Genomic DNA, 25,603 nt, shown 5'->3' on the forward strand with positions numbered 1-25,603 from the left:
ATCACAGTTGTAGAAAAGAAAAAGGTTTGGATCATTGATGTCGCCATCCCAGGTGACAGACGAAAAACAATAGGAAAAACTCAGCCGCTCTCAGGACCTCAAGATTGAACTTCAAAGACTCTGGCAGAAACCAGTGCAGGTGGTCCCGGTGGTGATCGGCACATTGGGTGCTGCACGCATCATCTGAAAATACATCACATAGTCCTAGACACTTGGGAAGTGTTTGACTTGTGACTGTGTGATACGAAATCCAGCATATCTATCTTGTTTGCTGTGTCATAAAATAATAATAATAATAATAATAATAATAATAATAATAATAATAATAGTGTGGTTTTCTGGCATTGTATATTTTTGCCGCTTCTGTGACTGTTCATTTGTATTTTGATTCCGTAGCCCACTTGTTGATGGATGTCCAGAATCAACAGCATCCACTGCGGTCCTTTTTATCTTGGGCAATGACTAAGCCAGTATAGGCTTTGTTTTGGTTTGATTCTCCATAATGCTAATGGGTTAGGTGCTCTTGGTTCCATTCCTCAGCTGAGGCCTCTCTGGCTTGGTTGGACCTGTTACACTACCGCCAGCACAGCCCTCATTCATCATTGGAGTGGTTAAGCCCCCCCACCACGTCAAGGTGGCATCTGCGGGGGGGCCACCTTGACACGTTGGCATAAGTCCATGGGTAAGGAAAAGGGTCCCCAAAGACCATCTAGACAATCTCGTAAAACCATAGGTAAGGAAAGGGACCTTCAAAGGCCATCTAGACAGTCTCATAGGAACCCAGGTAAGGAAAGTGACCTCCAAAAGCCATCTAGATGGTCTCATAAGACCATAAGAGACCTTCAAAGACCATATAGACAATCTCATAAGACTATAAGTAAGCAAAGAGACCTCCAAAGACTATCTAGATGGTCTCATAAGACCATTGGTAAGGAAAGGGACCTCAAAGACCACCTAGATGGTTTCATAAGACCGTGGGTAAGGAAAGAGGTCCCCAAAGGCCATCTAGACAATCTCATAAAACCATAGGTGAGGAAAGGGACCTTCAAAGGTCATCTAGATGGTCTCATAGGAACATAGGTAAGGAAAGTGACCTCCAAAAGCCATCTAAATGGTCTTATAAGGCCGTAACTAAGCAAAGAGATCTTCAAAGACCATCTAGACAATCTCCTAAGACCATAGGTAAGCAAAGAGACCTCCAAAGACCATCTAGACAATCTCCTAAGACCATAGGTAAGCAAAGAGACCTCCAAAGACTATTTAGATGGTCTCATAAGACCATAGGTAAGGAAAGGGATCCTCAAAGGCCACCTAGATGGTTTCATAAGACCATAGGTATGGAAAGGGACCCTCAAAGGCCACCTAGATGATCTCATCAAGCCATCAGAAGACCATAGATAAGGAAAGGGTCCTCGAAGGCCATCTAGATGGTTTCATAGGACCATGGGTAAGGAAAGGGATCCTCAAAGGCCATCTAGATGGTTTCATAAGACCATAGGTATGGAAAGGGACCCTCAAAGGCCACCTAGATGCTCTCATCAAGCCATCAGAAGACCATAGATAAGGAAAGGGACCTCAAAGGCCATCTAGATGGTTTCATAGGACCATGGGTAAGGAAAGGGATCCTCAAAGGCCATCTAGATGGTTTCATAAGACCATAGGTATGGAAAGGGACCCTCAAAGGCCACCTAGATGATCTCATCAAGCCATCAGAAGACCATAGATAAGGAAAGGGACCTCGAAGGCCATCTAGATGGTTTCATAAGACCATAGGTAAGCAAAGAGACCTCCAAAGACCAGCTAGACTTAGGTCAACCCTAAGTCTAAAGTTTAAGACAGGGGCCAGGTCAATGGCCTTGGAGGGCCGCATCCGGCCCCCGGGCCTTAGTTTGGAGACCCCTGCCCTAGAGGAATCCAGAGGAGGCGGGGTCCTGCTCCCTTCCCTTTCCCTCCAATCACGATTTGAGGCCTTTGAGTGACGTGCCTCTGGCCCAATCGCGGGGCCCAATCCCTGTGCGCTTCGGGGGCGGGACTTAGAGAGTGGAGAGTCAGAACCGAGGAGGAGGAAGGCGAGGAGAGGACGGAGGGAGCTCAGCGGACCAGGAGGAGAGCAGCCGAAGGGTGAGTGTTGGTTGCGCCATTGGGATTCACCTTTGGGGGGCGAAGAAGAACTTTGCATCCGGTCCCTTTCCCTTTTTAAAAAGATCTCAACTTAGGCGCCTCTTGTCGGGAGTGCGCTCGTGCGCGTGCGCGTCTCCAAGGCAGACTTGCCCAAAGCCCAGCTCCAACATTTGCTTGCAAGGATGTCAGGTTGCAAGGATGTCTGCTTTGTATGTTTTCCGGGCTGTATGGCCATGTTCCAGAAGCATTCTCTCCTGACGTTTCGCCCACAGCTATGGCAGGCATCCTCAGAGGTTGTGAGGTATGGAGAAACTCAGCAAGGAAGGTTTATACAGTAGAGTCTCACTTATCCAACATAAACAAGCCGGCAGAATGTTGGATAAGCGAATATGTTGGATAATAAGGAGGCATTAAGGAAAAGCCTATTAAACATTAAATTAGGTTATGATTTTACAAATGAAGCACCAAAACATCATGTCAGACAACAAATTTGGCAGAAAAAGTAGTTCAATATGCAGGCTTTTCCTTGATCAGTCCTTATAATCCAAGATATTTGCTTATCCAAGCTTCTGCCGGCCCGTTTAGCTTGGATTAGTGAGACTCTACTGTACTGTATTTACGAATTTAGCACCAAAATATCACGATACACAGTAGAGTTTCACTTATCCAACATAAACGGGCCGGCAGAACTTTGGAGAAGCGAATATGTTGGATAATAAGGAGAGATTAAGGAGAAGCCTATTAAACATCAAATTAGGTTATGATTTTACAAATGAAGCACCAAAATATCATGTTATACCACAAATTTGACAGAAAAAGTAGTTCAATACGCAGTAATGTTATGTTGTAATTACTGTATTTATGAATTTAGCACCAAAATATCACGATATATTGAAAACATTGACTACAAAAATGCATTGGATAATCCAGAATGTTGGATAAGCGAATGTTGGATAAGTGAGACTCTACTGTATTGAAAACATTGACTACAAAAATGGCTTGGATAATCCAGAGGCTTGGATAAGTGAGACTCTACTGTATCTGTGGAAAGTACAGGGTGAGAGAAGAACTCTTTGTTAGTTGGAGGCCAGTGTGAATGGTGTAGTTAATCACCTTAATTAGCATTGAAAAGCCTCATCTCCTGGCTTTTCCTGCCTGGGGGCATCCTTTGTTCAGTCATCAGCTGTCATTTGCATGACTCCGCCCACTGCCTCTCCCTTAACCCTTTCCTATTCTTTTCTATGGCACGCAGTCAACAGAGGCTTGGGGAGAATTCACCATGATTTATAGGCGTTGTAGGGACTGGGATGTATAGTTCACCTGCAATCTAAGAATACTCTGAACTCCACCATCGATTGACCTGGAACTAATTTGGCACACAGACCCAACATGGCCAACTTTGCATACTGGCAGGGTTTGGGTGTGATGGCCCTTGGCATATGGGAGTTGTAGTTCACCCACATCAAGAGAGCAGTGAATGCAGCCGACGTCCGATCTGGACCTAATTTGGCACACAGACCCAAGATGGCCAACTTTGAATACTGGCGGAGTTTGGGAAGGATTGACCCAAGGTTTTTGGGAATTTTAGTTCACCCACATCCTTGTGCATTTTCTAATGGGAACATTAATAAAAAAAACAGGAAAGACTGAGTGGGTAATCAAGCGGAACCCCCAGATAGTTTAGTGGACTAAGTGACTTGAAGGTTGGGTTGCTGATCTGAAAGCTGCCAGGTTCAAGTCCCACCTGGGGAGAGTGCAGATGAGCTCCCTCTATCAGCTCCAGCTCCATGCGGGGACATGAGAGAAGCCTCCCACAAGGATGGTAAAACATCAAAACATTTGGGCGTCCCCTGGGCAACGTCCTTGCAGACAGCCAATTCTCTCACTCCAGGAGCGACTTGCAGTTTCTCAAGTCACTCCTGACATGAAAAAGAAATATTATTACTGTATTATTATTAACATTGAGGCTGGGAGGCCATCTGTTAGGGGTGCTTTGCTTGTGTTTTTGGTGCACAAAGGCAGAAGGGGTTGGGCTAAATAATAATAATAATAATAATAACAACAACAACAACAACAACAACAACCGGGTGTCTCCTGGGCAAGTAAGTAAGTAAGTAAGTAAAAGTTTATTTGTATACCGCCCTCTCTCCCGAAAGGGACTCAGGGCGGTTTCCAATATAAAATCAGCATAAAACATTGTACAATAAAACACTGAAAACACTATAAAACGCTATAAGAATTAGAAACAAAAACAAAACATAACAATTGACTAAAACAATCACATAAGCAGAAGGAATATAATCACTCAAATAACATGAATCCGGGTGTCTCCTGGGCAACGTCCTTGCAGACAGCCAATTCTCTCCAGAAGCGACTCAAGTTGCTCCTGACGCAAACCCCCCCCCCCACCATATCTTCTTTGAACTGCATTATCTGAGTCCACACTGCCATATATTCTAGTTCAAAGCAGAAAATGTGTTATTGTATTCAGCTGTGTGGAAGGGGCCTTGAGTCCACACCACCATATAATCCAGTTCAATGTGGATTTTATACAGCTGTGTGGAAGAGTCCTAAGTGTGTCAGTGTGTAAGCCAGGGGTCCTAAAACTAAGGCCCGGGGGCCGGATGCGGCCCTCCGAGGTCCTTTACCTGGCCCCCACCCTCAGTTTTATAATATAATATATTGTATATACATATAATATTGATAATAATATTATAATGTAATACAATATAACACTAATAATAATACCATATAATAATATTGATTATGTATTCTATATTACATATAATATTACTAATAATATTACAGTATAGTGGTATAGTTCAATATAGTAATATATAATGCTAATATTGTGCTATGATAATAATATAATATATTGTATGTACATATAATTTGTAAGCCACTCTGAGTCCCCTTTGGGGTGAGAAGGGTGTGATACAAATGTAGTAAATAAATGCAGTAAATAAATAATAAATACATTTTAGACTTAGGCTCACCCAAAATCTGAAATGACTTGAAGGCACACAACAACAACAACAACAACAACAACCCTAATTAACTTGACTATCTCATTGGCCAGAAGCAGGACCACACTTCCCATTGAAATCCTGATAAATGTATGTTGGTTAAAATTGTTTTTATTTTTAAATATTGCATTGTTCTTTCGTTGTTGTTGTTGTTGTTGTTTTTGCACTACAAATAAGACATATGCAGTGTGCATTGGAATTTGTTTGTATTTTTTGTTTGTATTGCAAGCCTTTCCTGGCAGGAAACGTCAAAGAAGCAGTGGGCGATTGGGGCTCAGCATCCTTGCCTCTTGGCCCAAGAGAATGGAAGGCTTTCATGGCCGGGATCACAGGGTTGTTGTATGTCTTTTGGGCTGTGTGGCCATGTTCCAGAAGTATTCTCTCCTGACGTTTCGCCCACATCTACAGCCTCAGGCCCCTTCCTTTTACCCCTCGGCCGCTTAAGCGGCCGAGGGGTAAAAGGAAGGGGCCTGAGGCTGTAGATGTGGGCGAAACGTCAGGAGAGAATATTTCTGGAACATGGCCACACAGCCCAAAAGACATACAACAACCCAATGGAAAGACACTTAGACCGCGGTCTGACCAAAGGCTGTGCTTGCCTTCAGTTTCAAAAACTGAGACCTCGATGTTTCATGCTCACAAAGTACCGTATTTCCTTGAGTCTCATGCAGAGGCCACATTTACGAAGAGGCAAGGCTTGTTTTCTGCTGCTGTAGAAATCACTACTCAGTGGAGTTATGGAATCAAACTGAAGAAGCGATGCCACCTAAATATTAGGAAGAATTTCCTGAGAGTCAGAGCTGTTCAAAAGTGAAATATATTTAACTAGCTATGCCCGGCCACGCGTTGCTGTGTCGTTGTCTGGTGGTGTTGGTGAGAACTTGTTGAGGTAGTGATGGTATTGAATGTCTGTTGTATGGTTGTCTTTATATTTAGTATGCATTTGGTTGTTTGTGCACTGTGAAAGTGGTGAGGGTAGAGGGGGTCTATGTCCCTGTGTAGTATTGTATAGTATTTATATGTTGTCCATGTGTTGGGAATGCTTGGATTGTGTCCTGCTGCATAGTAGAAAGGGTTGGGCTCAATGGCCCTTAGGGATGTCTCCAAACTCTTGTGCCTGTCCCCTGGGCTGAGTGCGTTGCTAGGAGACCAAGTGGGTGGAGCTTAGCCTTCTAACTGGCAGCAATTGGATAAAAACAATTATTCCTCTCCCTCTAATTAGGACTTTATTTTTCTTTTCTTTTTGTTGTATCAACCTAGAGGCATGGATGATGGGTTGTGTTGTCAAATTTCAAGGTTGGGGGGCCTGTAGTTTTGTTGTTTTGTGGGTTGCCGTGATGCCATCATATATATAGATGGGAGTCTGGTGGTGTACCCTGTTTCCCCAAAAATAAGCCATTGTCTTATATTAATTTTTGCTCCCAAAGATGCACTAGGTCTTATTTTCAGGGGCTGTCTTGTTTTTCCACAAAGAAGAATTCACATTTATGGTTGAATTTTTTTAAAAATGAAAATTTATAATCTACTGAAGTAGTTGTCATCACAAACCAGCATAACCAAACTGTGAATCCTTTCAAGGATTTCTATATTATATTTTATTGCTTCTGGGAGTCCCTTCTGGGAGATGGAGATGGGATACAATAATAAAGTTATTATTATATTATTATTATTTCTTGTTACTACCTTTATTTCCATGTACAACAATCCATGGTATATACATTTACCGATCCTGCATGCTTCCAAACAAAATTTTTACCAGGTCTTACTTTCGGGGGAGGCCTTATATTTAGCAATTCAGATAAACTTCTACTAGGTCTTATTTTCTGGGGATGTCTTCTTTTCAGGGAAACAGGGTACTTATAAGAAAAAATGGGTCCCCAAGGACTTGAACTAGCAAGTGTCCACTAAATGGAATAATAACCATGTATTAAATATCATTAAACATTGTATTATACATAATAAACAAATATAAATTTCAGATAAATGGTTACAAAAGCCAATCAAACTGTTGCATTCACAGTATGATGAATGGTAAATAACTTTCTTGGCTATTTTCTTGTTTCTTCTTCAAAGAAGAGTAGCCCCCTGATCCACAACTGGTTTCGACTACTTAGTCTTCGTCTGGTGGTAGGGTTTTTGTTATTTAGTTCAAACAATTCAAGCATGTACTCAATAAACCATACTTTGAATCTATGAAACATCTATGAAACCAGTCTTTCATAGATGTCATGGAACAAATCGTTCTGTTTCAAATCAAAGATACTCTGCATAAGGTTTTATTCTATTGCAAGTATTAATACGCAATAAACCATACAGCGAGTATTAATACTCAATAAACCATACAGCGAGTATTAATACTCAATAAACCATACAGCTAGTATTAATACTCAATAAACCATACAGCGAGTATTAATACTCAATAAACCATACAGTCTTTCATAGATGTCATGGAACAAATCGTTTTGCATTAATACTCGCAGTAGAATAAAACCTTATGCAGAGTATCTTTGATTTGAAACAGAACGATTTGTTTCACGACATCTATGCATGACTGTATGGTTTATTGAGTATTAATACTCGCTGTATTAGTTGCTTAGGTCAACAATGAGCAGGGGCTATTTTTTATTTTAATTGTCACCGGGACACAGGCTGGCCTCGAACTCATGACCTCTTGGTCAGAGTGATTTATTGCAGCTAGCTGCTAACCAGCCTGTGCCACAGCCCAGCTAAGTGGCGATTCGAATCCAACGCTCAAAACTGCTTTGGCAAAGTTTGCCCGAATGAAAACAGAAATGGCTAAAAGGTTCACCCTTTGCATGGAAAGTGCCATCAGTCGATGCACAAAGTTACCAGCAGTTATAAATGCCAAAAAAAAGATGTGACAAGAAATAAAATTAAGATGGCATCTAAAAGGCCAATTTCTTTCACCTGCTTAGAGAATGACATCAAGGAAAGTGTCTACACTATAGAATTGATGCAGTTTGAGTTCCATATATGAGGCTGTGGATTTGGGGGGAAGTTGGTCATGGGAACAATCGTGTGGGTGATAGGTAATGCTCTGAGCATGATGCATGGTGCGCACAGTGTACGGTCTTTTGAATGTTCCACTGAGCGAGGCGGCTGCTTCATGACTCAGCCGCTGACTCTTCCTTTTATTCCGCCCATTGCGTGGCCCACACCCTCCTCCCCACCCTAAGATCAGGGCTTGGTTTACACAGGGAAGTTTTGCTTCTGTTACTCAGGAGCCCTGCTAGATTGCTCTCTTCCCGTTCCCATGCTCCATAATGAAATATTGCTCATTAAATACCTTTTGCCGCTCGGTCTGATAGGAGCTGCCATTGTGGTCCTTCAAGTCTGTGTTGTCCAACTTGTGGCTCTTCATGTGTTTGGGACTGCAGCTCCCAGAATCTTTGGCCAATGGACAAGCTAGCAAGATCACCTGGGAGTTGGAGGCCTATTACTATTATTATATGGCAGTGTAGAAGAGGCTGAAAACTATGCTGCCTTTGTCTTTATTTCTCTGAATTTGCTTTTAAGTCGATGATATAGTACAGTATAGGGGCCCCTGGTGGCACAGTGTGTTAAAGCACTGAGCTGCTGAACTTGCGGACCAAAAGGTCCCAGGTTCAAATCCCAGGAGCAGAATGAGTGCCCGCTGTTAGCCCCAGCTCCTGCCAACCTAGCACTTCGAAAACATGCCAACGTGAGTAGATGAATAGGTACCGCTCTGGCGGGAAGGTAAGGGCGGTCCATGCAGTCATGCCGGTCACATGACCTTGGAGGTGTCTACGGACAATGCCGGCTCTTCAGCTTAGAAATTGACATGAGCACCAACCCCCAGAGTCGGTCACGACTGGACTTAAAGTCAGGGGAAAACCTTTACCTTAACCTAAATGAATAAATAAATAAGAAAATGTACTTTATAAATAAAAAAAATGTATAAATGCGCATTCACATGGAGCAATAAAAAAGAAAGATAACTTTAAAATAGTAGAAGCACAAAGTTGTGGCCAGGAAGCAGAAAGCACAAAGTGAAGAGACAGAAGCATCATTTTCTTCTTTATACTGTACTCATTCCAGCCTCCATTCCTCTCCTTTGTCTTTATTTCTCTGAATTTGCTTTTAAGTCAATGATATAGTACAGTATGGGGTTTTCAATGAGTTTTTGATTTCTGAAGCAACCAGGAACACCATTTATCCAGCAGCTACCAATGCCATTGGGTGCCATGGATTAACTGGGAGGCTACTGGATGCTTGTCTTTTCCCTTCCCTTTTGTTGGAGCCCCGGTGGCGCAGTGTGTTAAAGCCCTGAGCTGCTGAACTTGCAGACCGAAAGGTCCCAGGTTCAAATCCCGGGAGCGGAGTGAGCGCCTGCTGTTAGCCCCAGCTCCTGCCAACCTAGCACTTCGAAAACATGCCAACGTGAGTAGATGAATAGGTGGGAAGGTAAGGGCTGTCCATGCAGTCATGCCAGTCACATGACCTTGGAGGTGTCTACGGACAACGCCGGCTCTTCAGCTTAGAAATGGAGATGAGCACCAACCCCCAGAGTCAGACATGACTGGACTTAACGTCAGGGGAAACCTTTACCTATTAACCCCATTGGGTGCCTTGGGTTAACTGGGAGATTATTGGATGCCTGTCTTTTCCCTTCCTTTTTGTTGTCCATGCAATGAGGCCGTTTTGACTTTCTGCCTCATGCAGCGACACCTTCTAGTTCTATCGTTGCAGGAGCTGCATCTTTCATTTCTCTGAAAAGCTGCGGCACATGAACGTTGGTACCATCTCCCAGGCTTCCATAACATTGAATGATGGAAGTTCCACTGCATTGGCCATCAGGCTTGACTTGTATAGGCTTTCAACTGCAATTTGGAGACCCTCGGTGCTGGTTCTGTGGTATTAAGGGGATGTCATTCCCTGAATGGGTTATTCTTCCTTTTTTGCAACTAGACCGTTCAGCCCGAGGCGCCTGGAGGACAGGGGTTCTCCTCAGTGACCGCTTGCTTTGTCCGGCGAGTGCAAAAGGAGGGAGAATCGTTCATTGATAACCATCCGAGGAGTCGGATGCCGTTTTGCACGGAGTCAGATTCAGTGGAAATCTTCAGCCTCAGAATGAAAAGTGTATTGTTCAGAAGCAACTGGTGCCGATGACAAAAGGAACTGGGATTTATACAGTTCCAGCACAATCATCATCATAATCATAACAGTAGACTCTCGTTTAACCAGCACCCATGGGGATTGGTAGATGCCAGATAAATACCGTATATACTCAAATATAAGCCGACCCGAATATAAGCCGAGGCACCTAATTTTACCGCAAAAAACTGGGAAAACATTGACTCCAGTATAAGCCGAGAGTGGTAAATTTCAGAAATAAAAATAGATACCAATAACATTACTTTAATTGAGGCGTCAGTAGGTTAAATGTTTTTGAATATTTACATAAAGCTCAAATTTAAGATAAGACTGTCCAACTCTGATCAAATCATTATTTTCATCTTCAATGTAAATGTGCTTATGTATCCTTTTAATAATAATAGAATAAAATAATACATGTAATAATAATAATAATAATAAATACAGTAGAGTCTCACTTATCCAACATTCACTTATCCAACGTTCTGGATTATCCAACGCATTTTTGTAGTCAATGTTTTCAATATATCGTGATATTTTGGTGCTAAATTTGTAAGTACAGTAATTACTACATAGCATTACTGCGTATTGAATTACTTTTTCTTTCATATTTGCTGTTAAATATGATGTTTTGGTGTTTAATTTGTAAAATCATAACCTAATTTGATGTGTAATAGGCTTTTCCTTAATCCCTCCTTATTATCCAACATATTCGCTTATCCAAAGTTCTGCCGGCCTGTTTATGTTGGATAAGTGAGACTCTACTGTACCAATAAAATTACATTAATTGAGGCATCAGTAGGTTAAATGTTTTTGAATATTTACATAAAGCTCAAATTTAAGATAAGACTGTCCAACTCTGATCAAATCATTATTTTCATCTTCTTCAATGTAAATGTGCTTATGTATCCTTTTAATAATAATAGAGTAAAATAATTTATGTAATAATAAATAGAGTAAAATAATAAATGCAACAATAATAATAATAAGATCAAAGTGAAATAATACATGTATTAATAATCATAATAAAAATAGAAAAAAATAATAAATGTAATAATACCAATAATAATAGAGAAAAATAATAAATGTACCATATATTCTCAAGTATAAGCTAACCCAAATATAAGCCAACCAGGACCCTCACCCGAGTATAAGCCGAGGGGGGCTCTTTCAGTCTTAAAAAAGGGCTGAAAAGCTAGGCTTATACTCAAGTATATACAACAAAAACAACAACAACAATAATAATAATAATAATAATATAGTTGACTCTCAGTTAACTAACATCTACAGGGATTGGTATATTCCAGATAAATTAGCATCTGGTTGCTTGAGAGATACCATTAAAAACAGGTCTAACTCATACTATACTATACCAAACATTCTATATTGACTTGATATTCATATTGATATAAAGGAATTAAAAACTAAGACAAATAAAGCCACCATTTTACTATATTATATCAAGACAGCTTTATGAATGCAATGTTTCTTAATGTATTTTTTTGCTAGTTGCTGGAGAGTTCCAGCTATTCTGTTGCAACTCCCGTTATTCATATTATATGTATATGCATATAATATTAATAATGTTATTTTGTAATACAATATAATACTAACAATACAATATAATAATATTAATTATATATTATATATTACATGTAATATTATTAATAATATTACAATCTATATATATAAAAGAGAGATGGCATCACGGCGACCCACAAAACAACAAAACTACAGGCCCCCCAACCTCGAAATTTGACAACACAACCCATCATCCACGCCTCTAGGTTGATACAACAAAAAGAAAAGAAAAATAAAGTCCTAATTAGAGAGAGAGGAATAATTGCTTTTATCCAATAGCTGCCAGTTAGAAGGCTAAGCTCCTCCAACTTGGTCTCCTAGCAACCCAATAAAAATAATAAAAAATACTAAAAATTAATACAATAAAATACTATAATAACAGAAAATAACTAAAAATAATACAAGAAAATAATAAAATATAATAAATAAAAATATAACTTACAAAAAAATTAATAAAAAATGCAAATAACGTCAAATAAAAATTACACTACAATTTTTAACCAATACCACCACCACTTTGCCACAGCAACGCGTGGCCGGGCACAGCTAGTATATAGATATAGTACAATATAGTAATTTATTGCCAGTATTGTGCTATGCTAATAATATAATATTGTATGTAAATTTAATTTGTAAGCCGCTCTGAGTCCCCTTTGGGGTGAGAAGGGCGGGATATAAATGTATTAAATTAGGCCGGGCTGTGGCGCAGACTGGTTAGCAGCCAGCTGCAACAAATCATTCTGACCAAGAGGTCATGAGTTCGAGGCCAGCCAGTGCCTGCCTGTCAGCTGGAAGCTGGAGAAGGTTTAAATTGCCTCTTGTGTCTGTCTCTGTCTCTGTTATGGCATTGAATGTTTGCCTTATATGGGTGCAATGTGAACCGCCCTGAGTCCCCTTCTGGGTGAGAAGGGCAGAATATATATACTGTAAATAATAAATAAATAAATAAATAAATAAATGATCTGCTCTGTTCAATAGTAGTGGATGATGGGATTGCATTACCTGGAGGACCCATGTACCCCAGTCCTTCCCTGGATGCTTCCTCATCAAGGTGCCAATGACACTGCCAAATAATGCATTCTCATAATACAGTCTAACTGCATTCTATGGACTGTGTTAAATGAGTCTACACTACCATATAATGCAGTGAAACTGCTGTTTGAAACTGTGTTATGTAGCAGTGTAGATGGGGCCCAAGTTGGCAGTGTTTACAAAAGTTATCGGGTTGCATAATCCCAGTGGAATGCAACCAAGACGGTGCTTCCTGTTTTGGGTTTTTTTCCTCCTTGCAAAATAGACTGTGAAATGCAACAAGTTGTCTCAGATTTGGAATGCATCTACATTGGAGAATTAATGCAGTTTGCTCCCCCTTGAACTGTTATAATTATGATAATGGTGATGATGTAGATATGCAAGAGGACAAGTGAAATAAATGAGATACCGTATATGCTCAAGTATAAACCGACCCGAATATAAGCCGAGGCACCTAATTTTACCACAAAAACCCTGGGAAAACATTGACTCCAGTATAAGCCGAGGGTGGTAAATTTCAGAAATAAAAATAGATACCAATAAAATTACATTAATCGAGGCATCAGTAGGTTAAATGTTTTTGAATATTTACATAAAGCTCAAATTGAAGATAAGACTGTCCAACTCTGATCAAATCGTTATTCTCATCTTTTTCAATCTTAATGTGCTTATGTATCCTTTTAATAATAATAGAGTAAAATAATACATGTAATAATAATAATAATAATAATACAGTAGAGTCTCACTTATCCAAGCCTATTAAACATCAAATTAGGCACCAAAATATCAAGATATATTGAAAACATTGACTACAAAAATGGCTTGGATTATCCAGAGGCTTGGATAAGCGAGGCTTGGATAAGTGAGACTCTACTGTAATAATAATAATAAACGCAGTAAAATAATAAATGTAATAATAGATAGAGTAAAATAATAAATGTATTAATAATAATAAAAATAGAGTAAAATACAGTAGAGTCTCACTCATCCAACATAAACGGACCGGCAGAACGTTGGATAACCGAATATGTTGGATAATAAGGAGAGATTAAGAAAAAGCCTATTAAACATCAAAATAGGTTATGATTTTACAAATTAAGCACCAAAACATCATGTTAGACAACAAATTTGACAGAAAAAGTAGTTCAATACGCAATAATGCTATGTAGTAATTACTGTATTTACAAATTTAGCACCAAAATATCATGATGTATTGAAAACATTGACTACAAAAATGCCTTGGATAATCCAGAACATTGGATAAGCGAGTGCTGGATAAGTGAGACTCTACTCTACCAATAAAATCACATTAATTGAGGCATCAGTAGGTTCAATGTTTTTGAATATTTACATAAAGCTCAAATTTAAGATAAGACTGTCCAACTTTGATCAAATCATTATTCTCATCTTTTTCAATGTAAATGTGCTTATGTATCCTTTTAATAATAATAGAGTAAAATAATACATGTAATAATAATAATAATAATAATAATAATAATAATAAATGCAGTAAAATAATAAATGTAATAATAGATAGAGTAAAATAATAAATGTATTAATAATAATAAAAATAGAGTAAAATAAATGTAAAAGTAACAATAATAGAGTAAAATAATAAATGTAATAATAATTAATAGAGAAAAATAATAAATATACCATATATACTTGAGTATAAACCGACCTGAATATCTGAATATAAGCCCACCAGGACCCTAACCCGAATATAAGCCGAGGAGGGTTTTTTTCAGTCCTAAAAAAGGGCTGAAAAACTAGGTTTATACTTATATACTAGCTGTGCCCGGCCACGCGTTGCTGCGGCGAAGTATGGTGGTATGGAAAATAAAGTATTGAGGAATTGGTGGTAGTTAAGGTAAAGGATCCCCTGGGCTGAGTGAGTTGCTAGGAGACCAAGTGAGCGGAGCTTAGCCTTCTAACTGGCAGCAATTGGATAAAAACAGTTATTCCTCTCCTAATTATTACTTCATTTTTCTTTTCTTTTTGTTGTATCAACCTAAAGGCATGGATGAGGGGTTGTTCTGTCAATTTTCGAGGTTGTGGGGTGTTTACTTTTTTTGTTTTGTCTGCTGCCGTGATGCCATCACTCTTCTATATACACACACACACACACACACACACACATATATATGTATGTATATACAGTATTCATTTGTTCTTTTGCGAAGTTTGCAGAGCAGCTGCATGCAATGGCATCGCACCGGGTTTTGTATGTTTTGAACTTCCTGGCTCTGCAGTTGTTCGTCTGCCATAAAATTGAGATGTTTGTCTGTCTGTGATGCTGAGCTTGTTGCCTTAATGAGGGATCAGGCGCCGACTCCTCTGCCTCTTTCCCAGCAAATGTTCAAGTGCATTTTCTCTTCTCTCATCTCTGTCATGTGTTGTTGACAGCTGCTTTGTGACAAATGCGACAACACCAGGCACCGGGAGGCATATGCCAACAATTGGCATCATTCCCATTGAATCTGCCAGCTCATTGTCTTGCTTTGCAGAAACAGAACCTCTTGGGGTGCATCTGCACAGTGGAATTAATGTTGTTTCTACATCTGTTGGTGCGCAACCATAGAATTATGCTGCAGGACCTGGTGGTCCCATGAAATATTGCCTCTATAGTAATCTCTAGGTCCTCCAACATAATTTCAGAATAGACTAGCTTTATTTGTCGGTGTGTTATTTCACAACAAAATGACATGCCTTCCCCCGTACACATCACAAAACAACACACCCATCCCTCCACCCCCCCCCCCCCAATGCCACATCAATGCAATGTTCAACATAGCCACAGCTCTAGGATAAAAACTATCCTTCAGTCTGTTTGTCCTTGTCTTTGTCAGCCCGTACCATCTGCCAGATGGCAATAATTAAATAATAATAATAATAATAATAATAATAATAATAATAATAATAATAATAATAGAAACCAGTGCAGGTGGTCCCGGTGGTGATGGGCACATTGGGTGCCGTGCCAAAAGATCTCAGCCGGCATTTGGAAACAATAGACATTGACAAAATTACGATCTGCCAGCTGCAAAAGGCCACTCTACTGAGATCTGCGCGCATCATCCGAAAATACACCACACAGTCCTAGACACTTGGGAAGTGTTCGACTTGTGATTTTGTGATATGAAATCCAGCATATCTATCTTGTTTGCTGTGTCATAATAAAATAATAATAATAATATGCCAGGTAGACCATAGAGGTGATTTCTCAGGTTAAGAGAAGTAACTCTTTTAAGCATTATGGTTTTTTCACTGGTGTGTGACTGAGTGCATCTGCCTGTCTATTTGTCTGTGTATTATGTCTATATCTATTTATCTTTGGCTATCTATCTACTTATATATCATCAGCCAATCAATCATCTATCAATCGATCTTTGGCTATCTGTCCATCATATAGCAATCAATCATTATCTACCATCTAGCAATCGTTCTCTATCTATCTACTTATATATTTTCCATCAATCAATCAATCAATTACCTATCTATATATCTTTGGTTATCTATCTATCAATCATTTATCAGTCACTCCTTATCTATTTTTGGCTATCATATATATCTATCAATCATTATCTATCTATTTGGCTATCTCTCTAGCTTTCTTGGAGCCTCCGGTGGCTCAGTGTGTTAAAGTGCCGAGCTGCTGAACTTGCAGACCGAAAGATCCCAGGTTAAAATCTGGGGAACGGAGTGAGCATCCGCTGTTAGCTCCAGCTTCTTCCAACCTAGTAGTTCGAAAACATGCAAGTGTGAGTAGATCAATAGGTACCGCTCCAGTGGGAAGGTAAGGGTGCTCCATGCAGTCATGCCGGCCACATGACCTTGGAAGTGTCTACGGACAATGCTGGCTCTTCGGCTTAGAAATGAAGATGAGCACCAACCCCCAGAGTCGGACACGACTGGACTTAATGTCAGGGGAAACCTTTACCTTTACTCTACTAGCTTTCTATTTACATATCATCAGTCAATCATTCATCTGTCTATCTGTTGTCGAAGGCTTGGAATCACTAGGTTGCTATGAGTTATCCAGACAGTATGGCCATGTTCCAGAAGCATTTTCTCCTGACGTTTCACTCACATCTATGGCAAGCATCTTTAGAGGTTGTAAGGTCTGTTGGAAACTAGGCAAGCGAGGAATCAGCCAGGCTTTGAAGCTGCAAGGCTTTTCAGTGCTAATCAAGGTGATTAATTGCAACATCCACACTTACCTCCAACAGACAAAGAGTTCTTTCTCCCACCCTGGACATTATTCCACAGATATATCAACCCGACCTGCCTAGTTTCCAACACAACTTCTGAGGATGCCTGCCATAGATGTGGGCGAAACGTCAGGAGAGAATGCTTCTGGAACATGGCAATATAGCCCGGAAAACCTACAGCAACCCATCTATCTATCTCTTTGGCTACCTACCTATCTATCTATCTATCTATCTATCTATCTATCTATCTATGGCCATCATCTATCAAATAGTTATCCCCACAGTATGCATTCATTTCCACTAAAGTGATATTGAACTGCAATAATTGTGTGGTAAAGAGTCAACCGAGGACAGGCAGCGGGTCGGTTTTTAAGTGGCTCCCTTTACGCCACATATCGATCTGAACGGAAGCCTTCCCAGACAGCGCAAAGCATGCATTTAGGTTTCCTAGGGGCCCACGATTGCTTTTATGACGTGAAAGATGCTTCCCAGTTGGTTTGACCCTGGCTTCTCGAGGCCGAGATGACATTCACTTTGAATGGTTTTGCATTGGAAAAAGTCCCTTGGTTTGGCTCTCATCGCTACCAGGTTCTGCTTTGACTGTATGGAGTGGAAGGAAAAATCTCGAAAAGGGTCCGGTGCAAAACAAAGCAGGCCTGGCTCCTTCCGCATTTTCTGCATTCGCTGCCAATGAATACCAGCGCTAGAATGGATTTTCCTCCAGATGTTATTGTGTTTTTAAAACCCTCCAGAAGTGAAGTCACTTTCCCTAAATACCAGAAGATGGGGAGGCTATAAATTAAGGCCGCCAGCCGTCAAGTTGGTTTGGGAACATAATGGTTATTTTGGCCTCCACCAAGGCACACCCAAGACGGGGATTTCAGGGGAAAGGACGGACAGGGAGCAGACACCCAAAGCCTTTCCCGTCAAGCAAGGAGCTGTTTACACTGGGATCCCATATCAGCACTGGAGTCTCAATGGTTGGGAGCTTTTGGGGGCTGAGATTGTTCAAGGAAGCCACTTAAACATTTGTTTCTGCGTCATTACATTCCAGGTAGTTCAATTTTAGTGGAGTTTTCAGAGAGAGCATTTTGCTATACAGACACTGCCTCTACACGGCCGTATAATGCCATTCGAGCTATATTATATGGATTTGCACTGACCATATAATGCAATGCAAACTGCCACGCAATGCAATGCAAACTGCCACGCAATGCAATGCAAACTGCCACGTAATGCAATACAAACTGCCACGTAATGCAATGCAAACTGCCGGGTAATGAAATACAAACTGCCATGTAATGAAATACAAACTGCCACGTAATGCAATACAAACTGCCACATAATGAAATACAAACTGCCGCGTAATGCAATGCAAACTGCCACATAATGTGATGCAAACTGCCACATAATGTGATGCAAACTGCCACATAATGCGATGCAAACTGTCACGTAATGCAATGCAAACTGTCACGTAATGCAATGCAAACTGCCACGTAATGCAGTGCAAACTGCCACATGATGCAATGCAAACTGCCACATAATGCAATACAAACTGCCACGTAATGCAATGCAAACTGCCACATGATGCAATGCAAACTGCCACATGATGCAGTGCAAACTGCCACATAATGCAATACGTTCGGAAGGGAAAGAAGTGGGCGTTTCTTTCTGTTTCTTCCATGAAAGATGTTGGAAAAGAAGCAAAGGTATTGCAAGGAGAGGAAGACACCTTTAAAGGGAGTCACCCATCGAATGCATTCCTCTGCCAAGTTTGTTTCGCTCAGAAGCCTGTTGCCAGGCCAGCTCCATTTAGAGAGGTTTGACCCCTGTCTGCCTCTTTTATTTGGCCTGTTCTCGCGGTTCTGTTTTGGAACGAGAAAAGAGACATTCCTGCAAAGAAGTGGCCCTTCTCTTGCTGAGGCAGGCAGCCGTTTGCCTGCTTTCCGAAGGTAAACACTTGGAAAAATAATAATAATAACAAGCCACCTCTTTTCTGGCCTGTTTTGGAAACCTACGGCCAGCAACCTATTTCCCAACTCTTCGTTGTCCTGCTTTGCGAAACTCTCCTTCTCTTTTGGCAACTGACTTATCTGACCGGAGAAGATTGCAATCCTTATTTTCTCCTGAAGACACACGCTCCTTGATCCTCCCGTTCTTCCTCTTTGCTGAGATGAAAAATCTATGACTCTTTGCTTAAGTCTTTTGCAACGTTGATACCAGGAATAGGAAGCCTTGGGAAACAAAATCTGTTTGGAGTTTGGGTTAATAATTCTTGGAGAGACAGCGTGGACTTAACAGTTTGAATTTCGGGATGTGGACGTTATATGCAAAGGGCATGTGGGGTTGTTGTATGTTTTCTGGGCTGTATGGCCATGTTCTGGAAGTATTCTCTCCTGACGTTTCGCCCACATCTATGGCAGGCATCCTCAGAGGTTGTGAGGTATGGAGAAACTAAGCAAGGAAGGTTTATATATACAGTAGAGTCTCGCTTATCCAACATAAACGGGCCGGCAGAATGTTGGATAAGTGAATATGTTTGATAATAAGGAGAGATTAAGAAAAAGCTTATTAAACATCAAATTAGGTGATTATTTTACATATTAAGCACCAAAACATTATGTTATACAACAAATTTGACAGAAAAAGTAGTTCAATATGAAATAATGCTATGTAGTAATTACTGTATTTACGAATTTAGTGCCAAAACATCACAATGTATTGAAAGCATTGACTACAAAAATGCGTTGGATAATCCAGAACGTTGGATAAGCGAGTGTTGGATAAGTGAGACTCTACTGTATCTGTGGAAAGTCCAGGGTGAGAGAAGAACTCTTTTGTCAGTTGGAAGCCAGTGTGAATGTTGTAGTTAATCACCTTAATTAGCATTGAATAGCTTCATCTCCTGGCTTCTTCCTGCCTGGGTGCATCCTTTGTTCAGAGTCATTAGCTGCCCCTGGTTCCCATGTCTGGAACTCCTCTGTTTTCAGAGTGTTGCTTCTTATTTACTGTTCTGATTTTTGGGTTTTTTTTAATACTGGTAGCCAGATTTTGTTCATTTTCATGGTTTCCTCCTTTCTTTTGAAGTTGTCCACATGCTTGTGAATTTCAATGGCTTCTCTGTGTAGTCTGACATGATACTAGTTGGATTGGTCAAGCATTTCTGTGTTCTCAAATAATATACTGTGCCCGGGTTGGTTCATCAAGTGCTCTGCTATGGCTGATTTCTCTGGTTGAGTGAGTCTGAGTTAGTATGGTTAGTCATTGTGGAATAACCCCTGTGGCTTGGTTCCTATTGGATGATGATGAGGAGGAGGATTTAAAGATCCAACTGCAAAGACTCTGGCACAAGCCAGTAAAGGTGGTCCCAGTGGTGATTGGCACACTGGGTGAAGTGACTAAAGACCTTGGCCAGCACTTGAAAACAATAGGCGCTGACAAACTTACCATCTGTCAGCTTCAAAAGGCCACCCTACTCGGATCTGCACACATTATTCGCCGATACATGACATAGTCCTAGACACTTGGGAAGTGTCCGACGTGGGATCCAATACAAAAGCCAGCATAGTGATCTTGTTTGATGAATAATAATAATAATAATAATAATAATACAGAAGAGTCTCACTTATCCAACACTTGCTTATCCAACATTCTGGATTATCCAACACATTTTTGTAGTCAATGTCTTCAATACATCATGATATTTTGGTGCTGAATTCATAAATACAGTAATTCCTACATAGCATTACTGCATATTGAACTACTTTTTCTGTCAAATTTGTTGTATAACATGATGTTTTGGTGCTTCATTTGGAAAATCATAACCGAATTTGATGTTTAATAGGCTTTTTCTTAATGCCTCCTTATTATCCAACATATTCACTTATCCAACATTCTGCCGGCCCATTTATGTTGGATAAGTGAGATTCTACTGTAATAATAATAATTGCAGTATAGATCTAACCTGTGTTTATCTCACGAGCCGTGAGGAGAGGTGCTAATAATAATAATTAATAATAATAATAGCAGTGTAAATCCAGCCTATGTTTATTTATTTACGGTATTTATATTCCGCCCCTCTCACCCTGAAGGGGACTCAGGGTGGATCACAGAACATGATTATGCGGCAAACATTCAATGCCATTTATGCACTGACAAGACAGACAATTGTACATAGATAGAGGTATATATATAGGCTTTTCCCATCTTTGGCATCTTGGAGGCTTATGCTTGGTTCCAGCCGGGGCGGGGTGTGCTGTTGCTCCATCTCTCTGTCGAAGAGCTTTGTTCGTAAATTTCCTCCTTGATTGAATTGCCGGCATTTTTCTGGCATTTCCTTATGAGTGACTCAAAATACCTCCCCGCTTTTAAGCGGTACCTATTTATCTACTCACATGTTGCTTTTGAACCGCTAGGTAGGTGGAAGATGAGCTAAAGGTCAGGAGGTAACTCTGACCCGGGCTTCGAACGGTCAACTTTTTGATTGACAAGATTTACTGCAGCTGGTGGTTTAACCTGCTGTGCTAAAACCCGACCCTCCTATGTTGTACCTTCCTTGAAGAGCAGATAATAATAATAATAATAATAATAATAATAATAATAATAATAATAACTCAGCCACTATCAGGACCTCAAGATTGAACTTCAAAGGCTCTGGCAGAAACCAGTACAGGTGGTCCCGGTGGTGATCGGCACATTGGGTGCCGTGCCAAAAGATCTCAGCCAGCATTTGGAAACAATAGACATTGACAAAATTACAATCTGCCAACTGCAAAAGGCCACCCTGCTGGGATCTGCGTGCATCATCAGAAAATACATCACACAATCCTAGACACTTGGGAAGTGTTCGACTTGTGATTTTGTGATACGAAATCCAGCATATCTTTCTTGTTTGCTGTGTCATAATAAAATAATAATAATAATAATAATAATAATAATAATAATAATAATAATAATAACAGTGTAGATCTAGCTTTTGTTGTACCCCACCTTGAGTCTTGTGGAGAGGTGAGTAACAAATAATAACAAAAGCAACAACAACAACAACAACAACAACAACAACAACATCTTACCCGTCTCTCTTGAATGCTGGAGGTAGGGTGCAACATATACTGAATCTTCATTACCATAAAATGCAGTTTGAAACATCATTATATGTCCAGTGTAGACCTATATAAATGCAGTTTAATTGCAATGAGTTGCATTGTATGGATCTGCACTGACATATAATTCAGATTATCTCTTTGAACTGAATGATATGGAGTTGCATTGTGTGGGTCTGCACTGACTGTGGTCCCATCTACATTGACATATAATGCAGTTTGAAATTAATACGGTCAGTGTAGACTCTTATAATCCAGTTCAAAGCAGATAATTTGGATTTAGAAACTGGATCACATGGCAGTGTAGATGGAACCTCAGTTGTCGCTTTGCTGCATTTGTCATTGTTCCAGGTTTGGGATTCAAGGAAGTTCATAAAAGTTGCTGTTTGGGTTGAGTTACCTAAATGAAAAATAATCCGTCAATATAATGCAAATAAGCACTTTTTCATTTCTCTTTGGGGGTTTGGTCTGGTTTTTCCGGTGCAGAAATTCCAAAATGCACAATCTGGAGGCAAAAGCCTCTCTCCCGGAGCCTCTAATAAGCCCTTTCTACCCATTCATTTCCTGGCGCTGACAAGACGGGGAACAAAGAGGGAGGCATGGTTTAAATTTAGCTTTGAGTCTTTGGCTTTCAGTCTGCAGAGGAAAAGGCAAGAGAAACCCCTCCGAATGCAAGCCAAAGAGAGAGACACCCTTGCTCAATGATGGGCAACCTTTTGCGCTTGGTGTGTCAAAATTCACCAAATAACCTAGCATGAGTTGGATGGTGTGTCACTTCGAGAAAAAAACCCTGTAATTTCGCAATATGTATAATTTAAATAACAAAAATATATAATTGTAATATATAACTGTATTCAATAAATCCAAAACTATTTACTACCATTATTTCCATGTACAACAATCTATGGTACCTCTTGCAGTTTCCACGCTGATTTCTCTCTATTCTAGTTACAATGTAGTCATGAATAATGAATAATATAATAATAATATAATAGTAATAATATGATAATATACTACAATAATAATCGAATAATAATAGAAATTATATATATATATATACACACATACACACACACACACACACATACAGTAGAGTCTCACTTATCCAATGTTCTGGATTATCCAACGCATTTTTGTAGTCAATGTTTTCAATACATTGTGATATTTTGGTGCTAAATTCATAAATACAGTAATTACAACATAACATTACTGCATATTGAACTACTTTTTCTGTCAAATTTGTTGTATAACATGATGTTTTGGTGCTTAATTTGTAAAATCATAACCTAATTTGATGCTTAATAGGATTTTCCTTAATCCCTCCTTATTATCCAACATATTCTTTTATCCAACGTTCTGCCAGCCCGTTTATGTTGGATAAGTGAGATTCTACTGTGTATATATATATATATATATATATATGTAAGGTAAGTCCAGTCGTGTCCGACTCTGTGTGTTGGTGCTCATCTCCATTTCTAAGCCGAAGAGCCAGCGTTGTCCGTAGACACCTCCAAGGTCATGTGGCCACTGGCATGACTGCATGGAGTGCTGTTACCTTCCCGCTGGAGCAGTACCTATTGATCTACTCACATTTGCATGTTTTCGAACTGCTAGGTTGGCAGGAGCTGGGGCTAACAGTGGGAGCTCGTTCTGCTCCTGGGATTTGATGTCAAGGACAGAACGCCACAAGATTCAAAGTAACAGAGTTTATTAGTTTACAGAACTCAAAAATGCCCGTAAAACACAAGGGCCAGGCAGTTTTTGCCTTTAGGAGCAAAAAGGGGCAAAAGTAAATGTTCAAAAGATAAACCGGATTAAACCGGAGTTTAATCCGGGTAAAAACAAACTGCTTGCTTCAGCCTGGGTGTTAAGTAAACGAAAGCCAAGGAACAAAAGATACAAAGAATGCAACTAATTGGCAGCAGATTCCTCTCTGCTGCCAACACTGTGCTTTGCGTCGCTCCCACACACACACACAGCAGACAGGATCTCCAACACGAGCGAATTAGCCAAGGATTGTTGCAGTAGAGTAGACCAGTTCCGTTCCGTAGATCAAAGCCAGAAGCAGACGTTTGTAGTTTTTCCAAGTCCAAGAAGGGGGGAAGACAAGCCGTGGTCAGTTCAGTCCGAGTTCTCAAAGCAGGAGATGGCGTCCGTCAAGAAGACGACGGAAGGTCAAGCTAATAAGAGTAAGCACAGGTTTGCACAAACAAATGCCCACACAATCCCTCCCGCCGTCTGACCCTGGATTCCAAACAACTTACGTCTCAGCACAGGAAAGCACACAAGTCTTCAGGGAAGCGTCCCACACACACACGGATCCCAAGCGTTTGCCCAGATTACCTTGCCCGACGCAATTTGCAATTGCTCCCAAGCCCCATTTTATGCCAGTTACAAATCTTCATCACTGTCAGCTGTCCTCCTTAACCCGGGCGTTTCCTCATCACTTTCCTCGTCAGAGCTGGAACACCTCTGACTACGCCCAGCAGCATCTCCAGCTGTGGATCCCGTCCCATCCCTCCAGCTAAGCCATGGGTCTAATCCTGAAGGTCCCCATTCATCTTCTGCCCCATCATGGCCAGTGGCCCCCAATTCCTCCCTTACCCGAGTCCAATCCATCTCATCCTCCTCTGAGCTAACCTGCCCCTCCTCCATTCTTTCCGAAAACCCCTCGAAAGACTCTTCGTCAGATGGTGCTGCAAATATGTCTCGCAGTCTTTTTCTTTCTCGCTCCTCGAGAGTATCTGACTCTCGAGGAGTCTTACGCCCACGTCTGTCAGTAACAGAGCCATGAGGCTCAATCATAACACTATCCCCTCTCACAAAGGCCTCCTCCCCCGATGGCGGAGAAGTGGCAGTGATACCCTCCGCTATAGCACCACGACGACTAGATGTATCAAGTTTCAACAGCGAACGATGAAAGACTGGATGGACCTTTAAACTAGACGGTAAACGCAAACGAAACGCAACAGAAGAAATCTTTTTAACGATAGGAAAGGGACCCAAATACCGAGGCGCAAACTTTCCCCCAGCCTGTTTAATATGTTTGGAAGATAACCACACCAAATCCCCTTCTTCCAACTCCTCCCCTGCCTGCCTGTGGCGGTCAGCCTGAGTCTTCTGCGTTGCCTTAGCTTCCAACAGTAAGCGACGGGCAACATCATGCAATGCAGCCATTTCCGTAGAGCGGTACACAGGGTCCGAAGAGACCACATTGGTCGACGGCGCCACACCTCCCCGTGGATGAAAGCCATAAGTAAGCTCAAACGGCGTATGCTGACTAGACGTGTGCACCGCATTGTTGTAAGCAAATTCCGCCACCGGTAACCACTTCACCCAAGCCGTGGGTTGATCTAAACAAAAACAACGCAAATACTGCTCTAAGAGCCCATTA

General features: G+C 40.6%; 1 protein-coding gene across 4 annotated transcripts in view; it reads left to right on the plus strand.

The window, feature by feature from the left end:
* Window positions 1-2,020: 2,020 nt before the first annotated feature.
* pls3 (plastin 3) overlaps window positions 2,021-25,603 on the plus strand; it is an 89,303-nt gene continuing 65,720 nt past the window's right edge. For 3 of the 4 annotated variants that reach the window (XM_062963734.1, XM_008119627.3, XM_062963737.1), the window contains exon 1: window positions 2,021-2,121. The gene's annotated coding sequence lies outside the window, so the exon portion shown is untranslated. The remainder of the gene's footprint in view (window positions 2,122-25,603) is intronic. The other variant, XM_062963735.1, reaches the window with a different exon arrangement.

Source organism: Anolis carolinensis, unplaced genomic scaffold (assembly GCF_035594765.1).
Source record: "Anolis carolinensis isolate JA03-04 unplaced genomic scaffold, rAnoCar3.1.pri scaffold_12, whole genome shotgun sequence".
Classification (NCBI taxonomy): Eukaryota; Metazoa; Chordata; class Lepidosauria; order Squamata; family Dactyloidae; genus Anolis; species Anolis carolinensis.